The sequence below is a fragment of the Ictalurus furcatus genome, chromosome 20 (assembly GCF_023375685.1).
Source record: "Ictalurus furcatus strain D&B chromosome 20, Billie_1.0, whole genome shotgun sequence".
NCBI classification, from domain to species: domain Eukaryota; kingdom Metazoa; phylum Chordata; class Actinopteri; order Siluriformes; family Ictaluridae; genus Ictalurus; species Ictalurus furcatus.
Window position 1 is genome coordinate 9713789 of NC_071274.1, and position 24216 is coordinate 9738004.

General features: G+C 40.0%; 1 protein-coding gene across 2 annotated transcripts in view; it reads left to right on the plus strand.

Annotated features, from left to right (window-relative positions):
- Positions 1–1473: 1473 nt before the first annotated feature.
- Positions 1474–24216, plus strand: part of LOC128623996 (integrin beta-1) — a 67539-nt gene continuing 44796 nt past the window's right edge. For both annotated transcript variants that reach the window (XM_053651247.1, XM_053651249.1), the window contains exon 1: positions 1474–1828. The gene's annotated coding sequence lies outside the window, so the exon portion shown is untranslated. The remainder of the gene's footprint in view (positions 1829–24216) is intronic.

The following is a 24216-nucleotide window of genomic DNA, read 5'->3' on the forward strand; positions in this document are numbered from 1 at the left end:
TATCATTTGACTCCAAATAGGCTTAAATCATTCATTGTTTGAAACTCATAGAAAACCTGTGGGGTGAACCAAAGAGGAGAGTACACCTCGAAATTTGAAGGATCTGGAGAGATTTTGTATTGAGGAATGTTCTCAGATCCCTTGCCATGTATTCTCCAACCTCATCAGGCATTATAGAAGACTCAGTCAGGGGCTGGATGGCCATGGCAGGACCTTGATTTTGTGGTCAGTAAACCATTTTTTATGTTGATTTTGCTGTATGTTTTGGATCATTGTCCTGCTGGAACAATGCTGTTATTAACCAAGCTCCAACAACATAACAGTAGATCCCTGAAGCACAGTCATCATTAATTGATATCGCTTTGAATTGACGTTTGAGAGAGTGAGGATTTTCCGTGGGTGCATCTCATTTCTTATTTGTGCATCCTCATTTCCTTTCCTTGCGTCTTAGCTCCACCCCCTTAGGATGCGAGGAAAGGGTGCAAGGATGAGATCTGAGGAGAGAGGAACTGAAGAAAGTCAAATGTCCTCACTCTCTCAAGTGTCACTTCAAAGCGATACACTTCAGGGATAAAAAAAATATGAAAACATTATATTTAAAATTAAACACATTTGAGTTAGCATTAATAGCTCCACTACATTAAAATAAAAAGTCCAAAACATGTTTAAAAATGCTCTAAAATATATATGGCTATATCAAATATATGTTATTACATCAATACAGTCTACATTTAAAATATCTTCATGCGGCATACTTACATTTATAATTGGTTAGAATTCATTGTTTGAGATTGTGGCAGATGTAAAGGAGGAGGGGAATTTATATGCATCAGGTTTTTTGATAAGAAACACTTCGACATAGGATACACCTCTGTATCCTTGCTCTTAGCTCCTCTGGAAGCTTCCTCACGCCTTGTTCCTAGCCTCCTCACGGTGCATTTAGAGAACTGATATGTCCTTCAAGATGGCTGACTTTGCACAATTTCCGGGTCACAGGCTGGAAGACAGAGGAGCGAAGAAATGAAGACACATCAATTTGAGTATTGAAAAGCCCCCCATTTGACTTGCTTCCATTCCTCTCTCCTGGCATCTCATCCTTGCATCCTTCCCTCGCATCCAAAGGGGGTGGAGCTAAGACGCGAGGAAAAGAAACGAGGACGCACAAATAAAAAATGGAGAGGCAGACATGGTATGAGTTCCTCCGAGTTCAGCACGTGACGTCAAACCAACATGGCTGCGCACAGCGTCAGCAGTAAACGCTTTATACATATAAATACTGTATATACGTGTTTTGGCTCATTCATCACAGTTAGTTGGCTAGTTCGTTGCGCATAAAAGACGAACATAGAGGCGTCCCCGTCCCCCCTCATTTTGTAGCTCGAATGCAAGAAGGTCCAATGTACGTCGAATGCTGTTGGTCTGTGGTTGTATGAGAGCATTTCCGGGGTGTAGTCGCTCGTGCATTTCCGCTGTGGACGGGTTTAGGGAGTGAGAGGTTGGCACCATCCGATTCACGTCCGCTACTCACGATAGAGACTGGTCTTTCTAGGCACAAAAAAAGAAGAAAGAAATGCTCGGCTCGTTCTTCTTGTCGTCTCGTTTTTTTTCAACACTTTGAGGCTGCTATAAAAAGGTGGCATTAGTTTATTATAATATTTTTTGTGCGTCTGGTGGAAAGGTAAAAAAAAGTTTCTGCAACAAAGACATTCGTTTGCCTGAATATCGAGTAGTGAATGAAACTAGGCAAACGTCATTCGAGGATATTTTTTCCAACACGAAATCGCTTTGAAACCGTTGGTTGAACTGTCGTCGAAGCATACGCACTGAGGTAAGTATTTAATTGGTTGTTTAATGCTGGATGAAAAGTCAATTAAAAATCACTTGTTAACACAATATAACGCCCGTTTTCGAGGTTATTGTAGCCGGAGGCATTGAGTTTGTTTATTGTTGGCTGTGAGGTCGCGATAACTTGGGTGGGGATGTTCTACCTCAGAAAGAGGCTTTTTTTTTTTTTGCGCAGGAGCCAAGTAAGTTTCTTATTCGCTTTAATTTATTTAATTAAGTCTATTTAAATTAGTTTTAACATTATTTTAACGTTTTATAAACTTTATAAGGCATAGGTTGTGGTAATGTTTAAGTGCTCCAGACGATAGGCCCAAGTAGCCGCCGCTGGGGGAGAACCGCTGTCGATCAATGCTTTATTTGGTAGCAGCCCACTTCCTTAAGTGAATCAGACGTGGTGCAAATGAAAAACACAACTCGGAACTTTTTGACAACTTCTATCGCTGCAACCGTTTTTCAAGAAAAGAAAAGGGAAAAAAAAAGAAACGTTTTATCCAGGGTGTATCCGAACAAGCACAGGCAGGAACACCCTGAGGCTACATAAAATATTTCCCCATACTAATGTAATGTAGCCTAAAGTGTGTTTGTATGGCATTGCTAGGAAACGCAATGATTCACAGAGAGGGTTTGGATCTTTTACTATAGCTTAATTAATTAGACATCTGCCCTGTAATCCAATTCTGCTGGACATTGCTGATACACCAAATCTGTAGCAGTCTCCCGGCAAAACGTGTGTGTTTTTTAATTATCACTCATGAATGAGGCACTTGATGGAGATCATTTAAAGTGTGTGAACCCGACAGTGGTGACAAACAGCTAATTTTCTGGATTTTTTCAGATATCTAAATGTTTTAACCAGAACCTCCTCTTCAGGAGGTGAAATGCATGCTCGGTTGGGTTAAGGTCTCGTGTTTGACTTGGCCAGTTTAAAGCCTTCCACTTTTTCCTCCTTATAAAGTCCTTTGTAGGGATGTCACGATACCAAAAATCTAGTATTTGGTACCGATACCACCAAAAGTACATAATACTCGATACCAAAGTCGATACCACGGTGTGGTATAAAAAATAAATAAAATTAAATTTAAAACTCCTGGAGGACATCCTCCTCTGGCTAATACTGGCAGAGGGAGAGCGGGGGGATGTTTTAGTTATCAAACACTGTCTGACAATGACTAATAAAACAGTGCTAAGTGCTAATAACAAGTGCTAAGGTGCAGTCCTAAACATGTGCACACACACACACCCCTTATACTCTGAATGCAAGCATTAGTTTAAATTCACTGATATGGTGGCAGGCCAAAAAGATTTATTAAAACTATTAACAGTTAAATAATTTAGTGACATTAGGCTACATTTTGCTGACAGGACACAGGCTGAATGGCGATGCATGGTGGCACATTAGGAGGTAGGTTATAACACTGCAATGCGTTAGCGTCGATAACAAATAACTGGCTATTGCAAATATTACATGGAGCATAACATTAGCTGGTTCCACGGCAACAATGCCAGCTGCCTCAAACAAACATAATATAGGGCCGTCTTTCAGGTGCTTTGCCAAATTCCAGGTGTTTCCTTGCTTTGTTTTACATGAACGATGGCATCGGTTGCCGATGTGCAACCGATGCTACCTTTCCTCTGAATGAGCTTTCCTCTCTTTGTCGCTCAACGAGTTGGGGCGGAGCTAAACTTGTCGCAGCCTTCTGTAGTCTCCCCCCCACTTGTGGACCGACTAAAACACTGTTGCTTGTTTGCTGCCCCTTTCAGTTTCGGAATAATTGCAACCTCGGTACCTTCATTACCAACACCTACACTACTGCAGAAAAACAAGTACCGTCATGTTTTAAGAATGTTGGTACCGAAGTATCGATTTTTGTGACATCCCTAGTCCTTTGTTGTGTTGGCAGCCATGCAAGCCTAAGCCATAACACTACATCCACCATGTTTCACAGATGACCTTGTATGTTTTGGATCATGAGTAGGTCCTTTCTTTCTCCACACTCTGTCCTTTCCATCACTTTGGTAGAGGTTAATCTTGGTTCCAGAACTTTTGTGGCTCATCTCTGTATTTCTTTGTGAATTCCAATCTGGCCTTCAGATTCTCACTGCTGATGAGTGGTTTGCATCCTGTGTTACGGCCTCTATGTTTCTGCTCTTGTATCTCTTCTTTGAACAGTGGATTGTGATACCTTCACCCTTGCCCTGTGGATGTTGATGTCACTGACTTGTTTTTGCGTTTTTAATCAAAGCGTTCATGACAGTGTTTCAGTCATCAGCTGTTGTTTTCCTTGGCCAGTGTATGTTGCTCAGTACACCAGTCATGTCTTTCTTTTTCAGGACATTCCAAATTCCAAGCCCATTTTTACATTGGATTTGGTAACTGTGCTCCTTCAGCACTGCTTCCCAATACATGCATATGTTAATCAGTATAACCCTTTTAAACAAGCAAAACAAAATCCACAAATGAATAAAATGAGATGCATAAATATAATGTGTTTCTCAAAGGAATTTGTTTACATATATGTTTGGGTCAAAAATACATTGCCATTTATTTGTGGATTGTTTCATGTGCATTTAAGCATTATGTGGTACATCGGCATTTGTATGTGTATTTCTGAAACATTTCTGAAACATTTCTCATGCTCACTTGTGCAGATCAATCCACGAATGTTTGTTTTTTCCCAATATGTGTGCTGCAGCCAATGAGATAGCAAGGTAGTCTGTCTAATATTCCCTATAATAAGCACTGGTGCCTCAGTCCAAATAGGGATTTTGGTGGCTACGTGCAGTTCTAAAATGTGGTCTTAACGTGCTGACTGTTTGACCCAGTGCACATGGGCCATTAACGGTGCAGTTCTACCCTATATTAATTAAATATAAACATCACGAGCCATAAAAGCACACTTTCCATTTATATTCTTTAAGTCAACACTAAAATTGAAATACCAAGTAGTGGCAGAAGTCAATGTAACAACCATAGTAACGACAGAAGCATAACCCATACGCTAATTAGCCATAACATTAAAACCACTGACAGGTGGAATATGAGAAATTCTCATTACAGTGGCACCTGTCAAGGGATGGGATACATTGCTGTCCACTAATATTGGCACCCTTGGTAAATGAGCAAACAAGGCTGTGAAAAATTGTCTTTATTGTTTAACCTTTTGAGCTTTTGTTAAAAAAAAAAAAATCACAAAAATAGTCTGCTCTCATGGATATCCAGCAATTGCAAACAGGGTTATTAAAAGAGAATTTTAAGTTAAATATTGCTGTGCAACAATTATTGGCACCCTTTTAGTATGGCTGAATGAATATGGCCAAAATGATCACGATTATTTATCATGATTATTCATTGTTTTCAGGGACAACACACTTTTCTTGCACTTTCACAGTTAAATAAACAGACCGCCGCTTTCACCTCCATGTTGTGCTACATTCCTGCTAATGTACAATCCTTGCATCAAATTAGACTGATCCTTAAAGTGCATCATCTCGTAGAAGCAAAATATAAATAAAATTGTACCCCAAATATAGGATAAGTAAAAATAAAAATACTATCAAACAAATGAAAATATGCAATCCAATATAATAATATGCAGCCAAATGAAAACAATTCAGGCGTATGCAGAAAAGGCAATAACAGTGTTTACAGGAGGAGAGACACAGCCAAATCATCCAATAGAGCGATGATGTCATTTTGTTCCGGAACCCGGAAGTTCGCCTCACACCGGTTCCCTCGACAAAAACCCAATAAGATTTTCCCACCGGCTTTTGGATTATTGGAAAAAACAAGCTCTGTGATCAACAAAAGTTTACAATGGGAACACGTTTTGTCCAAGATAATTTCCACAAATGAACACAACTTTTATGAAGTTTGAAGCTTAAATACAATCGCCAGAAAAAAAACAGCTAACCGTATACTATAAACGAACTACACCACGGTCGCTCGTCTTCAACGTCACCATCACCAAGCTTCCGACAACTTTTCCAAACTTGATTTAAAAACATTTTACATAATGCAGATTTACTCTGTGGATGAATCTTCATCCACGTTTTTCTTTTTTTTGGGGGGGGGGGAGATGTGCACAACATACGTGAACCAGTTTATCTGCAAAGACTTTTCCTTTTCGGTGTGATGACGTTTAATGTCCCAGTCAACGTCTGCAGTCCCATTTAGTAACATGTTCGCAATCGCCTTTTTCAATACATGTAAAAAGCTTTAAAAACCTCATGAGTGGGGTATTACTAGTGTACTTTGTCCTAGAATAAAACGTGGAAATATTTTGAGCTTGTGTTCACCACAGACCTTTATTTCAGGCTTTTAACCAAAATCCCATTCAAAAAACCCCTTTGACTTCGGGACGATGGAACCGGAAGTGCTAAAATGCTAACTCTTTTCCGGGTTTTGGCATACAAAATGACTTCATCCCTAGTATACAAGTTGATGATTTTGATGGAGATAAATGAAATTAATTCGGTCTCTCTAAGGGGAGTAAAACATTCTAATCGTTGATCTTATATTGCCATATTACGATCTACAGAGTTATAAAACTGTCTGTTTTTTTAAATTAATAGTCTGAATTTTTTGTCAAATATTTTCAATTTTGCCAGAGACAAAAATTCATGAAATCCTCGCTACTATGTAATAATTGTGTGCATGTTTCTGTGGTGTTTTTTTTTTTTCCTAGTTAATTTTGCTACACTATTGAATAAGAATCTAGGATTATTTTTGTTATCTTCAGGTAGGGTGGAGAGAGAGACTGATCTAGCAGCACTAAGAGATTTTTTTTATAGTTCAGGAGGCTCTCCTTCCATGCTTTTTGAAATGCTACCAATTTGGTTTGACGCCATTTATGTTCTAATTGTCGAGTATTCTGTTTTAAGGTGGGTGTGTTATCGTTATACCAGGGTGCTAGCCTTTTCTGTGATTTTATTTTATTTTTTTAAGTGGAGCTACTGTATATAGAGTGTAGCGGAATGTTGGCTCTAAGCATTTAGTCACATGATCAGGTTCTTTGGAATCAGATGGTAATCCAATCATAGCTGATATCTCTGGGAGGTTATTGATAAAACTCTGCAGTAGCTGACGTGACTGTACATTTGCCATGGTAACGTGGTAAGATGCAAATATGATCAATACACAGTTTAAACGAGATGAGATAATGATCTGAGGTGGCTTCAGACTGCGGAAGTGTGACTATTTTCTATATTTATTCTGTACGTTAGTATCAGCTCAAGAGTGTGACCACCATAATGAGTGGTTTATCTATTACATTCTGATTGGCACCTACTGAATCTAGAATGGTCACAACCACTATTCTCAGAGGATCTTCTGGGTTATCAAAATGAATATTAGTCACCAACAATTAATGCTTTGTCTAGAGAAACAACAACGTTCGAGATGAAATCTGCAAATTCACTAAGGAATTCAGGATATGGTCCTGGGGTCTATAAATAATTAGCAGAATTGACTTGGTGGGCTTATTTTTTGTGGCTACATATGCTATACTAGTATAAAGAACTTCAAAAGAGTTGAATTTATGGTTTTGTGTGTTGCCTAGATTATCATTATAAATAACTGTGACACCGCCTCCTCTGCCAGTCAGATGTGGCTGATGTAGAGGACTGCATTGGGATTAGGATCCCACGGGTTACCCAACACAAATCTCGCGGGAGCGGGCGGTTTTACCTTTGCTACCTTTGTGGGAGTGGGCAGTCAAAAAATATAGCACAGTTCCCGGGACTTGGCGCGTAACGAGAATGGAGTCAACAAATGAGGTTGACGAGAAAATTAAAGCGGCTATTTACTTCACAAAAACAAAGCAAGGCAAGTCCGTCATTTGGAAACAATTTTCAGTTGTTACTGAAACAAATGGAAAAGAATTTAACTTTATAAGTTGCGATAAATGTGCAAAAGTATTCGTTTACAACGGGCTCAAATCTGGCACCTCTGGGTTGAGGCGACATACCTGCTCCGTTCTCCAGGGTCAAAATAAACTCTCATTCCACGATAAAGCACTTCTTCCTGCTCATATTAAGCAAGAAACTACAGATAAATGTGTTGCTCTTTGCTGTAAAGACATTCGGCTGTATGACTTTGTTTCTGGGAAAGGCTTTATTGACATAGTTCAACCCTTTTGTTAATGTAGTCAATAAATATGGCAGATTTGTAAGAGATACTGTGTCCATACATGTTGAGGGAAAGGCACAGGTACTGCAGTCATCTGTTGCAATGAAGATAAAGCCCATCACTGAAATGTATGGATGTGCCATCACAACGAATATATGGACTGAGGATTACCATAAAACTTCATTCATATCCAGTACCAATCATTACACAAACAACAACTTTGGTCTATTTTCGAGGCTGGTGTTTGCGGCGCCCTTCGAAAATGGGGTGTCAAAAACAGGAGCGAACATCAGGAACCTGCTGTTCCAGAAACTCTGTGCATTTGGAATAGACACGTCACTGCTAGTTGGCCGTGTTGTGTTTGTCACTGACCGCGGAGCCAACGTAGTTGCTACCCTGCGTGGATACACCAGGCTGAACTGCAATGTGCACATCCTGAACATCATCTTGTCCAGTGCATTTACCCTAGATGTGTTGGCCAAGACACATGAGATGTCTGAACTGTTGACCAATGCAAAACAACTGGTAAAATATTTCAAACATTCAGGTCTGCAGAACAGCTTGAAGACATCCCTCAAACAATCCACCGACACCCGATAGAATTCAAATTATTATATGTTGGATTCAATACTGAAACAGCATGAGGAGATCTCCACATTTCTGGTACGAAAGAATTGCACAGATCAATGAAAACACATTGAAAACAGTGGTTGCATTTCTAAAGTTATTCAAAGATGCTACTAATGAACAAGTCTGAGCTTGAGGGCACTCCAAGTGCATCACTTGCGCTGCCGTGTTCTATCAAACTCATTGAACACTACCAAGCAGCATGCCTCAAGCCTGTGCTCTCTGAAGTCACCAGTGTGTGCCTCACATCTGGAAGAACTGATGGCCACTAGTGACGCATCAGCAACTCCCCTTCACATGATCTACAGGATTGCAACGTTCCTGACTCCTAAAATGCTATTATGTTATGGGCTATCGTGTTTGTTCTAAAGTGAACTTTTAGCCTATTTATATTTGTGAAAATCTAGTACTAAAATAATAATAGGCCTAACAAACTTTATTTACATAGCACTTTTTGAAAACAACTAAAGTGCTTCAAAGACATAAAAACAGAAAATACACAGTGCAGTTACAAATTAGAATAAGTTCAGTACAGTCAAGAAATAGAAACGGATTAGACAATGAATAAATTTTTTTAGAAAAGCTAAATGAATAAGAGCATAAAATAAAAGCTGTAATTTTAATAAAAAAAAATAATACAGGGCGTACGGTGGCTTAGTGGTTAGCACGTTCGCCTCACACCTCCAGGGTTGGGGGTTCGATTCCCACTGTGGCCCTGTGTGTGCAGAGTTTGCATGTTCTCCCCGTGCTCCGGGGTTTCCTCCGGGTACTCCGGTTTCCTCCCCCAGTCCAAAGACACGCATGGTAGAGTGATTGGCATGTCCAAAGTGTCCTTAGTGCATGAATGGGTGTGTGAATGTATATGTGATTGTGCCCTGCGATGGATTGGCATCCTGCCCAGGGTGTACCCCGCCTTGTGCCCGATGCTCCCTGGAATGGGCTCCAGGTTTCCCTGTGACCCTGAAAAGGATAAAGCGGTATAGAGGATGGATGGATGGAAACATTAATACACATTTTATTTATTTATTTATTTATTTATTTATTTAAAAACAATCTAATTCAAAGGTGCAAAGGGAATTATCCACAAGATGAGGTTTGACCAGATTCCACCCTCAGCAGAGGATGAGCCACCACCAGCCAAAAATCAAAACTCCTCTGTCCGATTCACAGACAGTGCATCCTGCGTTTCAGCGCAAAGCCTGTCGATGCTGAAATAGCGGAATATCTCAGCACCCGACTCTCGGACAACCCAGATCCAGACAGTGTGCTTGAATGGTGGAAGTTCAACAGGGAGCGCTTTCCTGCGCTCTCAAATCTTGCACGTTTTATTTTAAGTATACCTGCAAGTATAAGCGCGCCGTCAGAGAGGACCTTTACTGTGTGTGGGCGGATCTTGGAAGAAAGATGCACAAGCCTGGGACCACAGTCGATCAGTAACATCCTCTTCCTCCATAGCAATCTGGAGTAGGTTAGGCTAAGTGATTCATAATTTCATTAATTCATTAAGTAACCTATGTTTAATGTTTTATAGTGTTATTTATTTAATTTTTGCTATGTTAATTAGCTACGTAAACACCTAATATCAGTGATTTTTTTTTGTTGTTGTTTATTTGTTTTATATTTTATTTGTTTAATATTTATTTATTTATTTTATGTTTCAATTAAATATTGTGCCTTGCTGGGTTACCAGAGTTTAACTGTTATTGTTAGGTGTGTGTGGTGTTACGCTTATGTTTAAATATGATTTTAGGCTCCACTAGTGGTGATGTTTTAAAAGTTGATAGTTTTATTAGGCTAATAAAAAATTGGCCCAATGTGTTTGTCATGTGTGGTGCTTTACTTGTGCTTTTTACTTATGGTCAGTTTAATTAAACGCTATGACTTATGTCTGTTACTCTGAACGTTTAGCATAGCCCTAACGTTTATGTAAATTTTTCACAATATCTACAAGATGTGACAGAATATTTGCATGTGGGAGTGGATACAAACATTGCGGGTGTGGTGGGAGTGGAACACACATTTCGGGAAGGGGTGGTAATGGTCAGAAATTCCACGGGAGCGGGATTAAGAAAACAGTCCCGCGCATGGCTCTAGGCTGATGTATATAACTGTATCCATGAGGACTGGCTTAATTTAGTGTTATGTACTCTCTTGGTATAGTCCATATTTCTGTTACACATTATATTAAGCTCCTGATCAGTAATGGGGTCGTTAACAGTAAGTGCTTTAGACTAGAGCCACAACAACTGATCGATAAAATCGACAATAATCGATTATGAAAATCGTTGTCAACGATTCTCATTATCGATTATTTGGTCTGCGGGCGGCACGGGGTGCATTTACTCATTGTTACTTCTGAAAACACGCATCAGAGAGTAAATACTAAAGTTGTGTCCCGATTTACGTACTTTACACTATGCACTGTGTACTCCACCATCTAGTGTATGAATTTTGGAAACGTAGAATCATCTCAAATGGAACACTAGTGTTTTTAAAAAAATTTTTTTTTTTTATAACTTTAAGTATAAGCTGCTTCCTAGTCTGTGGCGCATGATGTCATAAGCATGTAATGCGATACTGCTAGCCAAAATACCATCGACAATGACTTTCTTCAGTTTACTGTTTGTCAACGTTACCTTTTATTCCCAACATGACCCCAATCACCATCAGATGGAGGCGTAATCGTCAAGTGACCGAGGAACAAAGTCCTCTAAGGCAGGGGTGCGTTTTATATTAAACACCACGGAGATCAAACTTTATAAAGTGGAGTTTGTGTAGTTTTTATTATTAATTTAGGACTATAGTTTAATTTAGTGCTTTTTTTGTGCATCCATAAAGATAATGCACTCAAAGGTAGGCAGGTATCCAGTACATTCGCCATTGTGAACAGCGGTGGTCGAGTGATAATGCTAGCTGGCTAGTATAATGCTACCAGGCTACAAGCTGATAGCGGATGTTTGTGAAAGCCAATAAAAAACTAACAATATCGCAAGGTTCTGAAAAATATCAAGGATATGTTCATACGATATAATACTGAAGAATGGTATGTTTTAAGGTTAATCAAAAATAGAAAAAATGAGAAACTTGGCATCATCTTGAGTAGCTTCCTTGAGTAGCTCCTTCCTGTGCAGCCTGGTTTCCAATTGTTTGTTATCCATGAGAGTATTTTTATGATTTTTTTTTTTTGAAGAAAAGATCAAAAGGTTAAACACACACAACTTTTCACAGACTTCTTCATTAGTATTTACCAAGGGTGCCAATATTAGTAGAGGGCAATGTATATTGCGGAGCAAGTGAACAGTCAGTTCTTGAAGTTGATGTGTTGGAGGCAGGGGAAATGGTGATGGCTAGACGACTCGGTCAGAGCATCTCCAAAGCCTTAGGTCTTGTGGGGTGTTCCCAGTATAAGTGAGACATATGTTGTTTTTTTCGAACAAGTCAAAAGGACACTGCAAGCTTTAATTAAGGAAATGGTTTAGCAGCTCTGGGGGAGAGGGTATTTGTAGTGCTGGAGATGTGGGGATGTAGATGGAGATCGGTCGTTTCTTTCTGTGTTTTGCAATTTATAAAACATAAAGGAACAGTTCGTGAACAGCTCACTCCTTTTGGCAAATACAGCAGGAAAGAATGTAGGCAGTGTTTAGTCATCTTAAGCATAAACAATTCGGTTACTGTTTTTTCTCCATAACAGACTGAATAAGGTTAGTAACCGCAGTCATTCTGCTCTGGATTGTTATATTTATCACTTTGGCCCCAGACAATTCTAATATAAATCAAATGCAGCCTTTTGCGGAATATCTCCAGAACAATGCCTGAAAGGGGTGGAGAATAGTTAAGGCCCGGATTTGATTAGCTTCTGTGATGTGTACAACTGCTGGCAAAAATTATGGAATCCCCACACTTGGAGGATGTTAACCTGGATTTTTTTCTTCATAGCAAATAAACAAAGAACAGATATAACGCACAACAGTTTTTGTTTAATAACTGAACATTCTGGCTTTGTAAAACATACCTCAAACAAATGAAATAGTTTTAATTAATGGCATATTTTTATGACCACCTGAATTCTTTGAGGCATGGACTTCATTAATGAAAAACAATATTCTATATCAAGCTTGTTCCAACTTTCTCGAATAGTGGTTGACAGATCAGCTTTGCTGGAAGGACCAATTTTGTCATTGACCAATTTTTGAAAAAAAATTTCCACCATAAATTTTCAATCTGATTGCGATCCAGACTGTTTGCTGGCTCATTGAATTGATGTGCCTTTCCTGAAGTACAGTTTTAAAACACTTTGCTCTGTGGCAAGACACATTATCATCCTGAAAAATGACCATCACAGAACCTATTTTCTATCGACGGGATGAGAAAAGTGTTAAAAATTTCAATGTACACCAGTACGTTGACTATTGAGGTCTCCCTTTGTCCTTTATTTGCAACCCTATATCATAAATGAGTGAGGAAATTTGATTTCTTCAGGCAATCATCTTTATATGTTTCATTAAATATGACTGGCACCAGACAATTGGATTTACTTCTTGAAGGAATTTTATCCTTTCCATTGTTTCAATTGACGAATCTCTTGTTAGGGCCATGTTTCCTTTCAAAAAGAACAAAATTAAGTAAGTACACTCTTAACTGCACACTAATTTGCATTTTTAGATTTATGCTGGTGTTTGTTTTAGAAATGCAAATTACAGTAAATGGCCTGCACTTATATAGTGCTTTTATAACCTTAGCAGTTCTACAAAGTATTTTATACTGTTTCCCATTCGCACACACTCGCATCAGTTGCTGCAGAGCTGCCATGCAAGGCGCTAGCTTGCGATTGGGAGCAACTTTGGGTTCAGTGTCTTGCCCAAGGACACTTCAGCATGTGGAGTCACGTGGGCCGGGAATCGAACTGCCAACCCTAGAGTTAGTCGACATCCTGCTCGACCATCTGAGCCCCAAGGTGATTCCATAATTTTTTCCTCTATTTGACTAATATGCCTTTAGTTCAAGTAATTTAATTTAATTTGTTTGAAGTATGTTCCATGAGGCCAGAATGTTCAGCTATTAAACAAAATTGTCTTTGCTTTGTTTATTTGCTATAAAGCAAAAAAGCCGGTTGAACATCCTCCAAGTGTGGCAATTCGATAATTTTTGTCGGGGGTTGTAGATGGGGATTTTGTGACAGCGCCTAATGCAGGACCATATGAGGATGGTGAGTTATGTGAATTTGTACACAAATGTGCACATTTCTGAATGTTCTCTTTTTCTGAGACACACAACCAAACCCCCCAGACTGCCTGTTCAAACAGCATCCCATTGTTGATTTGTCCCAAACACACCCAAACATCAGGACTGTGATTTAAAGCTTGATAATGATGATCTCATCATCTCTCACATGAACCACGGTATGTGCATATATGTGAGGAAAGCAAGTGAAGGGCTTTTTGTTGATTTGTTTATTTTTTAAAGTTGGCATTTATCCATGGGATAAATTACCCATGCCAATGTGATATGTAGGTGTATTCCATCCCGATGCTTTATTTTAGGCTGTTACACTACACCATCTTTCACCTGGAGAGATCTCCACCGAAGTGTTCCTGATTACCAAATCCCGCATTCATATTAAAATAAACAAGATGGTGGAAAATCTGACATCATAGGGTGTGTTGACCCCTGCTTGACCAAGGGAATCCAGGGATTACCTGGCTTTTATAAATTTTGGACACATGGTTCAAAAGTTATGACCATAATAGTACTTCTAGTACTACTAGTCCAGGCTCTTATCAAAACTGGACTACTACAACTCGCTACTCTCAGGCCTCCCAGCCAGCTCCATCAAACCCTTTCAGATGACTTCAGGATGTAGCAGCATGCCACATATTCAACCAGCCCAAGAGAACCCATGTCACACCCCTCTTCATCTCCCTCCACTGGCTTCCTGTAGCCGCCCGTATCAAATTCAAGGACTTGATGCTCATGTACAAGACCTTGTCTGGAACAGCACCCCCCACCTCAACACTCTCCTGAAGGCTTACGTTCCCTCATGCAATCTGCGATCAATCAACGACCGACGCTTAGTAGTACCTATTCAGCGTGGCTCAAGGTTCCTTCAAGATTCTTCAAACTAACCGTTCCTCAGTGGTGGAATGAACTTCCAACCTCAATCCGGACTGCAGAATCTCTCACCACCATCAAAAAAACAGCTAAAGACCCACCTCTTCCGTGAACACCTAACTAACCACTAAAAAAAACAAAAAACTTAGTGAAACCCCTTCAAACAACTTGTGTTGTAGGTGACTTCGGTTTGTAGTTTTGGAGACTTTCTGACCCCAAGACGCAACTAACTTCTGCAGTTCTCCAAAAAAAAAAAAAAAAAAAAACTTTTCGCCGCACATCAGTTATATTCCCTGGTCTTACCTATTGTTATGAATGACAAGGGAATTTGGGCTATGTGTTAGCTCATATGTATACCCCTGTGAAACAGGAAGTCATGGTTGAACAATTTCCTCTTCCTAGTCATATACTTCAAATATATTTTTCTCATATGAATTCATTGGGGTGCCAATAATGGATGCACACCTATATTTAGCAATCATCTTTTTTTTTTTTTGATAAATTCTGTGTTTTACAATTGTTTGATATCCATGAGAGCAGAATATTTTTGTGAATTTTTTTTAACTAAAGCTCAAAAGGTTAGACAGTTTTTCATAGCCTTCTTTGCTCATATTTAGCAAGGGTGCCAATATTAGAGGAGTGCACTGTGTATGTATGGTGTGTATGTGTCTCATATATATATCAGTATCTCACAAAAGTGAATACACCCCTCACATTTTTGTTTCCTCACAGGGGTGTGAGTACACCCCTCACATTGTAAATACTTGATTATATCTTTTCATGTGACAACACTAAAGAAATTACACTTTGCTACAATGTAAAGTAGTGAGTGTACAGCTTGTAAATTTGCTGTCCCCTCAAAAATAACTCAACACACAGCCATTAATGTCTAAACCGCTGGCAACAAAAGTGAGTACACCCCTAAGTGAAAATGTCCAAATTGGGCCCAGTTGGCCATTTCCCCTCCCCGGTGTCATGTGACTTGTTAGTGTTAACAAGGTCTCTTTACGTTACGTTGTACTTTAAGTGTCATTTCTTCAGTGTTGTCACATAAAGTTATAATCAAATATTTACAAAAATGTGAGGGGTGTATTCACTTTTGTGAGATACTGTGTTACTAGTATCTGTGAGATACTCTGTGATCTGTGTGACTAGTGATCTGTAATCACTAGTATCTGTGAGATACTAGTACACACACTTATTGTGTCTTATTGTGTGTGTATATAACGAATTATCTTGCCCAAACATGTTTTTGTGAGTTCTATCAAATCTTTACTACATGCTGAGAGGGTGGGGGTAAAGGAGTGAACCGGATGATTGTAGATGCCTGAAGGCCTGAGAGAGCAGGCTTAACTGCCTAACCAAATATGGGCAAGTATGCATCTCTCGCTCTCTTCCTCTCTCTTTTTTTTTTTCCTACTCCTTTTCCTGTGTCAGTGTTGACTCATTGTAAGTGGAATGTTGCACCGTTACAAAACAGTGCTACTTCCAAAAATGGATTTCAGGCACATCACAATAGCTGCTTACTGCAGTAAAGAAAGAGTGTGGTCTAAATGTGTGGCTTAAATGTCACAAATATATTGCAACACTTAAACAATTGTAAACCATTTAAATATTTTATGACTTACCACTTTGAAATTATTCACTACTACTAAGGAACCTGGTGTCCTAAAATTAGTAAATACAGTGCTAACCTCCAATGTGCAAAACAGTTTTTAAATAATTGAAATTTATTGAAGGAAAAGGACTCTGGAGGGTTTTTGAGCATGAAATGCTCATTTAAGGGGACAACTAGGGATGTCACGATACCAAAAATTTAGTAGTTGGTACCGATACCACCAAAAGTACTCGATACCACCGTGTGGTATCAAAACATAAACAAAAATTTTACAAAATAAAATTAAAAACTCCTGGAGGACATCCTCCTCTGGCTAATATTGAGTGAAAGATTTTAGTTATCATGCATTGTCTGACAATCAGTGCGTTTACATGGACAACAATAATCCAATATTAACCTGATTAAGACAATAGTGTGATTAAGAAACTACCATGTAAAAAGCAATTTTTTATTACCTTAATCCGAATAATGGTCATACTCGAAGTTAACACAAATCGAATTAAGACATGTGGAGTACTCCTGTTTTAGTCGCATTATTGACGTGTGTTACAGACATGTAAACACCGTAATCACATTATTAACGTCATGTGAGGGTTTTCATCGCATTTTGCGACAGGACACGATCTCACACAGCAGTGCTCAACCGTTTTACGGCAAACAGGAGAGCACGGCTGCGCCCCCAAACCGCGTACTTGCCTACTATAGGCCTGTAGTAGACGAAATACATGTATCTTGGCTACTATATAGTAGGTAAGTACGCGATTTGGAACGCAGACCACGGTTTCAAGCAGTCATCTATTTGCACGTACGGCATGACAAATAATCAACCGCACTTGAAGCGTTCGTAAAAATTTTTAAATAAAAACACCCAAAACTGTATATGGTACCATAACGAAGACGAACTGTATGCTGATATGTGAAATTCTGGAGGAATGTCTCACAGCGTGGCACGGTGTCGTAGTCAGTGACTAATAAAACACTAAGTGCTAAGTTGCACTCCTGCACGCACATGCACACCTTATACTCTGAATGCAAGCATTAGTTTAAATTCACTGATATGGTGGCAGGCCAAAAAGATTTATTAAAACCACTAACATTTGAATAATTAGTGACATTAGGCTACCTTTAGCTGACAGGACACGGGCTGAATGGCGATGCGTGGTGGCCCATTAGGAGGTAGTTTATAACATTGCAATGCGTTCGCGTCATTAACAAATAACTGGCTATCGCTAACATTACATGGAGCATAACGTTAGCTGGTTTCACGGCCACAGTGCCAGCTGCCTCAAACATAATATAGGGCAAGTCTTTCAGGAGCTTCGCCAAATTCGAGGTGTTTCCTCACTTTGTTTGAAATGAACGATAGCATCGGTTGCACACCGGCTTCACAGCATCAATTATATGTCTGTTGTCATCCGCCTCGAATGCGAAGCATTTCCATCTTTAACTCTTACCACTTTTCCTCTCAACGAGTCTGGGCGGAGCTAAACTTCTGTAGTATTTCCCATGTACTTGTAGGCATTCTTCTTCTTCTTTACCACTTGTAGACCGACTAAAACACTTGCACGTATTTGCTGCCCCCATCAGGTCGAAAGAATTGCAACCTCTGTATCTTCATTACCAACAGTACCTAGGATACTGCAGATAAACAAGTACAGTCACGTTCTAAGAATGTTGGTACCGAAGTATCTGTTCTCGTGACATCCCTAGTCACAACATGTCAATGGAGTTCAAGTCAGGACTTTGACTGGGTGGCTCCAAAACCTTAATTTAGTTTCTTTTGAGTTTTCCATTACTGGGCTTGTGCTTCAGATAGTTGTCTTGCTGTATAACCCAGGGCTCCAGATGGCGACTAAAATGGTCGCCAATGTGACTAACTTTTTAATTTTGCGACCATGTTTTTTCTGCCAGTCGCCAGTGGCCACCGTTACCCACAAACAAAATTTAAAAACTAATTAAATAGAAATTACGATACGTCTTGTGTTAGGCTACTGAACTCTCATCTCCTCTTGCACCTGCGTCTACCTGCCCTATCGCATGCACATCTGTATGGTTTCCAATAAATAAACTCTGCACTCTTGTCCTGCAGTGGTTGAAGCGTCGACTGTATAGATGAACAGAAACAGGTTTAACGTCACGTTTATCGGGTTAAAAAGTTGGAAGTGTTAATTTTATTAAAGGTGTTTGATTTGGTTTAGTTCATTGGAATTTGAATTTATCTATTATATGTAGGCTAGCTAACTGTGTAGTTAACCAACGTTAGCCAGCTGACAAGAAAACGAAATGCGCAAGCGAAAAATATCAGACTTTTTCTCATTCCCTGCCCGTCCAAACCCTGCCTCCTCTACATCAGATGCTGACGATGTTGAGACCCTCTCGACCAGTGAAAGTTCTCAAGTCATGTTTGAGTCATCCCAGCCCGTTTCAATCGGTGTGCAATCTTTTACAGATGATGACAGCCAAGGGCAGCGAGTCGATTCGTCTTCTCCCGTTCCTGTGGCTCCCATCCCGACAAGACTGTTTAAATCAGCTTGGCTACAAGAGCTTGGTTACATTATGACAATGGGAAAGTGTACTGCACCTTTTGTGCCAAAAAAAGAAACAAATGATTGGACATTTAAGTATTTATGGTAATATGATTCAATATGATGTACTGAACATTGCACATATTGTGTATGTAAAGAATACATTGTGTAAACTATGGGAGGCAGAGTAAACAAAGGCAGACAGTACAGAAGGGAAAGAAAAGGCAGTGAGAGGTAGCCGTTTATCAATATCATCATATGTCATATGACATCACTATATTTTGGCTGCTGAAAATTTGATTTGGTGCCTAAATATTCTGAGTTTAGGAGCCAATGGCTCATAGAATTTTTTTTTTCTTTTTTTTTTTTTTTTTTTGCCTGGAGCCCTGTAACCTAGGGATGTTACGAGAACCAATACTTCAGTACCAAGTCGGTATCAACATTCTTGAAATGTGACAGTACTTGTTTTTCTGCAGTAAATGAAGGTACCGAGGTTGCAATTCTTGCAGTTCTTCCGGAACTGAAGGGGGCAGTAAGTGTTTTAGTCGGCCCACAAGTGGTGAAGAAGAAGAACGCCTACAAGCACACGGGAAAAGCTACAGAAGATGGTGAAGTTTAACTCCGCCCGACTCGTTGAGAGGAAAAGAGAGGAAAGCTCGTTCAGAGGAAAGGTAGCTACTATTGTTCATTTCAAACAAAGCGAGAAAACACCTGGAATTTGGCGAAGAACCTGAAAGATGGCTCTATAGTATGTTTGTTTGAAGCAGCTGGCATTGTGGCTGTGAAACCAGCTAATGTTATGTTCCATGTAATGTTTGTGATAGCCAGTTATTTGTTAACAACTCTAACGCATTGCAACGTTATAAACTACCTCCTAATGGGCCACCATGCATCGCCATTCAGCCTGTGTCCTGTCAGCAAAATGTAGCCTAATGTCACTAATAATTATTCAAATGTTCATGCTTTTAATAAATCTTTTTGGCCTGCCACCATATCAGTGAATTTAAACTAATGCTTGCATTCAGAGTATATGGGGTGTGGGGGTGGGTGTGTGTGTGTGCCCCCGCATGCATGCGTTTAGGAGTACACCTTACATTTATTCATTTAGCAGACTCTCTTATCCAAAGCGACTTACAAATGAGAAAATACTAGCAAAAACCTTAGCACTTGTTATTAGCACTTAGCACGGTTTTATTAGTCATTGTCAGTGTTTGATAACTAAAATATCCCCCAATCTCTCTCTCTTTTTGCCAGTATTAGCCAGAGGAGGATGTCCTCCAGGAGTTTTTAATTAAATTTTTGTATTTTTTAAAAAAAAACCCACAGTGGTATCGAGTATCGTGTACTTTTGGTGGTACCAACTACTAGAGTTTTGGTATTGTGACATCCCTAGTCCCTATCCATACACATACAAAAACCCTTTTTTTTTTTTTTTTTTTTTTTTTTTTGGTTAGCATACTTTATTCACTGCATTTTGGCCTCTTGTCCACATGAAAATGCCATTTTTAGTCACAGAAAAAAGGTTTTTCAAAACCATCTTCCATATAAATATCTGTATATAAATTTTATATTGATAAATTTATCCCTAATGAGCAAACCAGAGGCAAAAGTGGCAAGAAAAATCTCCCTGCGTTGACATGAGGGAGAAACTTAATGGTTTCTTTATTAGCATTTTTCAAATTAAACATACACCAACCAAACAAATAGAACAAACCCCGCCACTCCCCCACCCAGTGCCAGACATAGAACATACATATTATATACTGTAAAGCCAGACCACCATAGAAAAGAAGAGAGCAAAAGAAATAAAATTGTAGATAATGATCACATAATACTGTCAGCATCCATGTCTCTGACAAAGAACAGAAAAGGCTCCCAGATTCTGTAAAATTTCCCAGTCGCTCCCCTTACAGTGCATCTAATCTTATCCAATTTAAGATGACACATGACTTCTCTGACCCAATGACTATACACCGGTGGAGCAGGATCCTTCCATCTAAACAATATTAATCTACTGGCCAGGAGAGTGCAGAAGGACATCATGCTGTTCTCACACCATCCAAAAGGAGTATTCTCCGGGGTCACCCCAAACATCACAATAAGAGGGGTCGGCTGTACTACTCTTCTCAATATCTTAGTGAAAGTCTCAAATATAGATTGCCAGAATGTGTACAGCTTTGGACATGTCCAGAACCTATGCCACAGGGTGGCTGGAGCCTGTCTGCATCGATCACATGTGGGATCTATGTCGGAATTAATCTTTGAGAGTCTAGCTTTGGACCAATGCAGACGGTGAACAATTTTAAATTTCACAACTGCGTGTTGAAGACATATGGAGGAGGAGAAAATCCCCTGGATTACTTTGCACCAATCATTATCCGAAATTGATTCGCCTAAGTCCGTCTCCCATTTATTCATAATCAGATCTAGGGATGACAAATCATGCATGCCGAGTAGGTCATAGATAACCCTTACTATCTGCTTCCTGGCCAGTTTACATTTAAAAATTGCATCCAACAGTGAATTGCAAGGGCACAATGGGAAGGTGTCTGAATTTAAGGCCACAAAGCTTCTAAGCTGCAAATATTTATAAAAATGCAATCTGGGAATGTCATATTTTAGCATTAGCTGCTCGAATGAGACAAAAACAGCATCAACATAGAGATCAGACAGTGAGACGGCCCCCTTTCTAGACCAAGTAACGAAAGTATTATCCAACAAAGATGGGATAAACAGCTGATTATTTGCAGTTGGCCCCGTGAGTGACAAGTCCCCAAGAGAGAAAGATCTTCTAAACTGATTCCAAATTTTGATTGAGTGTACAACAACTGGATTAGAGGTAAAGCTAGACAGAGGTTGTGCGAATGGTAATTTAGCATGCTGTAGGGCCGCCAGGGAGGCGGTCATAATTGTCCATCCAAGGGCTGCCGCACTCTCCCCCATCCAGTACAACAGTGATCTTATATTAGCTGCCCAGTAGTAGTACATGAAGTTTGGGAGTGCCATCCCTCCCTTCGCTCGAGGTCTTTTGATCCGTGGTGGCTTTTTGTTCCAGATAAAGGCTGATATCTGATTGTTCAATTTTGAAAAGAAGGATTTTGGAAGAAATACTGGAAAACAGTGGAAAACATAAAAATTTAGGCAGCACATTCATCTTTATAATATTGATTCTGCCCCCCCCAGGGAGAGAGGCAGGGGGTCCCACCGCTCAATGTCCTGCTTCAGATTAGATAACAGGGGCTGATAATTAGCTAGGTATAGATCTTAATAACTATATGTAACCCACACCCCGAGATACTTGAATTTCTTTAGACTAATTTTGAAAGGGGACCTGGCCTGCCCTCTCACCAACAGTTCACTTTTTTGAATATTGACCTTATAGCCTGATATTCTACCAAGAGCCTTGAGTCGGACCATTAGTTTAGGGAGACTCTCAAGGGGCTGTGAAATGAACAATAGCTTGTTGTGTGCGTACAAAGAACTGTCTTAGCGCCTGTCTTATTCTGTCTTAGCGCCACAGCAAGTGGCTCCATTACAATGACAAATAGCAGTGGCGACAGAGGACATCCCTGTCTTGTACCCCGCTGGAGCTCGAAGTAGGTGGACAAGTTATTATTAGTACGATCAGCAGTCCTCGGAGACGTATATAGAAGTTTGACCGATGATATGAACCTGGGATCAAATCCAAACCTCTTCAGCGCGCTGAAAAATAGCCCCACTCCACCCGGTCAAATGCCTTTTCAGCATCAAGTGAAAGCACTACTTCTGGGGTACCAGGTGGAGAGGGGCTATAGAGGATAATGAAAAGGCGTCTGTTGAAAATAGAGTAACGATTCCTAATAAAATCTGTTTGGTCCGGCGATATAATGGATGGAAGAACCCCCTCCAAGCGACTTGCCAAAGTTTTAGCAAGGGTTTTAACATTGGTATTTAGTAAAGAAATTGGTAGCTAAGAGCTGCACTCAAGAGGGCTCTTGTCTTTCTTTAGGAGTAAGGAGATAACTGCTTCACGTATAGTAGATGGAAAGGCTCTTTGAAAACCGACAATAACAAAGGGGAGAGTTGCCTTGAAAACTTTGTGTAGAAATTGGTTGGATAACCATCCGGTCCTGGGGACTTGCCACTTTGCATAGAGCCAATCGCTGATGCTATCTCCCCGACCGAGAGGTCCTCCTCCAACCCTGCGGCCTCCCTTGGATCTAAGGATGGAACATGCAGGGTCTTAAAGTCTTCCAATACAGAAGGGTCTACAGATGGGCCGGAGCTGTATAGTGACGCATAAAAAGCTTGTAAACTGGAGTTAATTTTATGACTATCTGTACATTTTGTGCCCTGCTCGTCATATATTTCAGAGATGGTCAGATTAGTAGTTCTCTGTCTTAGCTGGTGAGCGAGAACCTGTCCAGCCTTCTCCCCGTGCTCATAAAACCCCTATCGTGATTTGGAGATAAGATACTCAGCCTGTTTCGTCGATAAAAGGTCAAACTCTGTCTGCAGTGACAAACGCCTCTTCATAGAATCTGCAGAAGGTAGTTGGCTATGTGCCCTATCCAGCTCAAGAATCTCTTCCGCCAGTTCTGTAAATCGAGCAGTGCTCACTCTCCTCTGGTTAGCACAGTATGAGATGACCTGACCTCGTAAATACGCCTTCAGCGACTCCCAAATCGTCAAGGAGGACATTCCAGGTGTTCGATTAATATCCAAAAAAACCCCGAAATCTCAGATGCAATAAAACTAGTAAACACATCATCCGACAAAAGCAGAGGTTTGGGATTGCGTATCCGGGATGCGCATTCTCATAGTCAAGGGGCAGTGATCTGAAATAACTATGGGTCCATAATCACATCTGGCTATGAGGGGAAGCATTCTTTTGTCCAAAAAGAAATAGTCTATATGGGAATATGTATTATGAACTGAAGAGAAAAAGGGGTAACTCCTGGAAGCAGGGTTGCGAAAACGCCACACGTCCACCACTCCATACGACTTGAGGAAGAGCTGGATAGAATGCGCCGCCCCAGACAGGGGCGAGAATCTGGGTGAGCTACGATCCAACACAGGGGAAAGTGTACAGTTCATGTCACCACCGAGGATAAGGTAATGCGATGCCATATTTGTTAGGCAGGGAAAAAAAATTTGTGAAGAACATTGAATCATCCCAGTTTGGTGCATAAACATTGTCCAAAATAAAAATTTGCCCTACGACAATAACATAGCGCCCAGCGGGGTCAGCTTCCACACTCGTCATCGTAAATGGTGCATTTCTATCAATTAATATAGCTGCCCCCCTAGCCTTCAAATGGAAATTTGAATGAAATATTTGTCCAGACCACTCCCCTCCCAGTCTAGAATGGTCTAATGACCATAGA